The sequence below is a fragment of the Callithrix jacchus genome, chromosome 4 (genome assembly GCF_049354715.1).
Source record: "Callithrix jacchus isolate 240 chromosome 4, calJac240_pri, whole genome shotgun sequence".
NCBI classification, from domain to species: Eukaryota; Metazoa; Chordata; class Mammalia; order Primates; family Cebidae; genus Callithrix; species Callithrix jacchus.
This window is the reverse complement of record NC_133505.1, coordinates 41,712,896-41,716,495: the sequence shown is the minus strand read 5'-3', so window position 1 is coordinate 41,716,495 and position 3,600 is coordinate 41,712,896. Positions and strand designations below refer to the sequence as shown.

The 3,600-nt window shown below is 46.9% G+C and overlaps 1 pseudogene; it reads left to right on the top strand.

Moving 5' to 3' along the window:
• Positions 1-215: 215 nt before the first annotated feature.
• LOC100410304 (glyceraldehyde-3-phosphate dehydrogenase pseudogene) lies at positions 216-1,548 on the top strand (annotated as a pseudogene).
• Positions 1,549-3,600: the final 2,052 nt, after the last annotated feature.

Genomic DNA, 3,600 nt, shown 5'->3' with positions numbered 1-3,600 from the left:
TCTCCGGTCGCCAGCCCCATCCCTGAGACACCAGGGGGAAGGTGAGGGTCGGAGTCAACGGATTTGGTCGTATTGGGCCCCTAGTCACCTGGGCTGCTTTTAACTGGTCAAGTGGATATTGTCGCCATCCCTTCATTGACCTCAACTACATGGTCTACATGTTCCAGTATGATTCCACCCATGGCAAATTCCACGGTACTGTCAAGGCTGAGAACGGGAAGCTTGTCATCAATGGAAATCCCATCACCATCTTCCAGGAGCGAGATCCCTCCAAAATCAAGTGGGGCGATGCTGGCGCTGAGTACGTGGGGGAGTCCACTGACATCTTCACCACCATGGAGAAGGCTGGGGCTCACTTGCAGGGGGAGCCAAAAGGGTTATCATATCTGCCCCCTCTGCTGATGCCCCCATGTTCGTGAACCATGAGAAGTATGACAACAGCCTCAAGATCGTCCACAATGCCTCCTGCACCCCCAACTGCTTAGCGCCCCTGGCCAAGGTCATCCATGACAACTTTGGTATCATGGAAGGACTCATGACCACCGTCCATGCCATCACTGCCACCCAGAAGACTGTGGATGACCCATCTGGGAAACTGTGGCATGATGGCCGTGGGGCTCTCCAGAACATCGTCCCTGCCTCTACTGGTGCTGCAAAGGCCGTGGGCAAGGTCATCCCTGAGCTGAACGGGAAGCTCACTGGCATGGCCTTCCGTGTCCCCACTGCCAACACGTCAGTGGTGGACCTGACCTGCAGTCTGGAAAAACCTGCTAAATATGATGACATCAAGAAGGTGGTGAAGCAGGCGTCGGAGGGCCGCCTCAAGGGCATCCCGGGCTACACTGAGCACCAGGTGGTGTCCTCTGACTTCAACGGCAGCACCCATTCTTCCACCTTCGATGCTGGGGCTGGCATTGCCCTCAACGACCACTTCGTCAAGCTCATTTCCTGGTATGACAATGAATTTGGCTATAGCAGCAGGGTGGTGGACCTCATGTCCCACATGGCCTCCAAGGAGTAAGACCCTTGGACCACCAGCCCCAGCGAGAGCATGAGAGGAAGAGAGGCCCTCACTGCTGGGGAGTCCCTGCCACACTGAGTCCCCCACCACACTGAGTTACCCCTCCTCACAGTTTCTGTGCAGACCCCTTGAAGAGGGAGGGGCCTAGGGAGCCCCACCTTGTCGTGTACCATTAATAAAGTCCCCTGTGCTCAGCCAAATGCTGTTGGTTTTTTTTTTTTTTTTGGTCCTCTTTGAGACAGGATCTGGCTCTGTCACCTAGGCTAGAATGCAATGGGACAATCTTGGCTCACTGCAGCCTCGACCTCCTGGGCTCAAGCAATCCTCCCACCTCAGCCTCCCGAGTAGCTGGGACCACAAGCATGCACCAACATGCCTAGTAACTTTTTGTGTTTTTTTAAAAATAGAGATAGGGTTTAACCATGTTGCCCAGTCTGGTCTCAAATGCCTGAGCTCAAGCAATCTGCCTGCCTTGGGCTCCCAAAGTGCTGTGATTACAGGCATGAGCCACTGCACCCAGTCTAAAATTTTAATATATTTTTTTAATTAGCAGTTTTCAATAAGGAATTGTTTTAATAGTTGCCCCAAATTGTAATAAACGAGACTTCTTGACTTCTTCTCATTTTATAATTACAAACTAATGAATTTTCATCAATTCAGTATATTCAATCCAAAATAATCATTACACTTTTAATTGTCAGATTGTCACAACTTCATCCAGTGGAGGCACCTTCATATGGACTCCTGAGTCCTTTTGACACGACATACCTTCTAAAGCTTTCGTGCTTCTAATTCCCTTTCTTTCTTTCTTTTTTTTTTTTTTTTTTTTGAGACAGAGTCTAGCTCTGTCATCCAGGCTGGAGTGCAGTGTCGCAATTTCAGGTCACTCAAAGGCTCAGGCTAAACGCTATCTCTATTTTTTAAAAAACACAAAAAGTTACTAGGCATGTTGGTGCATGCTTAGTAAAACACCCAGGTTCAAGCCATTCTCCTGCCTCAGCCTCCTGAGTAGCTGGGGACTACGGGTGTGCACCACCACACCTGGCTAATTTTTAAAAATTTTTAGTAGAGACAGGTTTCACCATGTTGGCCAGGCTGGTCTCAAACTCCTGAACTAAAGTGATCCGCCTGCCTCAGCTTCCCGGACTGCTGGGATTACAGGCATGAACCACCGTGCTCAGCCCTGCTTTCATGTTTCTTAACATGAAAAGGAGTCCCAGCCTCACTTTGATAAGTGCCTGCACTAGACCTGAAATCAGCAGTTTCCCATATCTTGTTTTAATGTGGAATGTTGTTAGAGAACACAGCATGAACACTAGGAATGCTCATTTCTTCTGACCCATTTCAATGGACAGGACCAGAAAAAAAAATCATACACATATATGTGTGTGTATATATATTATATATATATTTAAAATATACATATATATATTTTATATATTTTTTGAGACAAGGTCTCACTCTGTTTCCTAGGCTGGAGTGTGGTGGGTTCACTGCAGGCTCAACCTCCTGGGTTCATGCTTCCTACCTCAGCCTCCCAAGTGGCTGGGGCTACAGGCACACACCACTATGCCTGGCTAATTAAATTTTGTATTTTTTTGTACATGCAGTGTTTCACCATGTTGCCCAGGCTGGTCTCAAACTCCTGGGCTCATGCAATCCGCCTTGCTTGGCCTCCCAAAATGCTAGGATTATAGGGGTGAGCCACATTGCCTGGCCAGAAAATATATTTTTAAAAACAATGGGTTAATATTGATTTTTCAATTCAATTTTAACATTATTGTATTTTCACCTTGTTTCTTTGATTATATAATTGTATGTTTTCTCTTATATTAAAAATACTGGTTCCTGGCCAGATGTGGTGACTCAGGCCTGTAATCCTAGCACTTTGGGAGGCCAAGGCGGGTGGATCACCCGAGGTCAGGAGTTCAAGACCAACCTGGCCAACATGGTGAAACCTTGCCTCTACTAAACATATAAAAATTAGCTAGGCATGGTGGCAGGCACCTGTAATTCCAGCTACTCAAGAGGCTGAGGCAGGAGAATTGCTTGAACCCAGGAGGTGGAGGTTGTAGTGAACTGAGATTGCACCACTGCACTCCATCCTGGGTGATAAGGAGACTCTGTCTCAAAAAAACAAACAAACAAACAAACAAAAAAAAAAAACTGGTTTCTTTTTTTTTTTTTTAATGTCACACTTTTTTTTATTGCATTTTAGGTTTTGGGTTACATGTGAAGAACATGCAAGATTGTTCCATAGGTAGGAACATGGCAGTGTGATTTGCTGCCTTCCTCCCCATCACCTATATCTGGCATTTCTCCCCATGCTATCTCTCCCCAACTCCTCAACCCCCACTGTCCCTCCCCTGTTTCCCCTTCACAGACCTCAGTGTGTGATGCTCCCCTCCCTGTGTCCATGTGTTCTCATTGTTCAACACCCACCTGTGAGTGAGAACATGTGGTGTTTGATTTTCTGTTCTTGTGTCAGTTTGCTGAGAATGATGGTTTCCAGGTTCATCCATGTCCCTACAAAGGACACGAAGTCATTGTCTTTTATGGCTGCATAGTATTCCATGGTG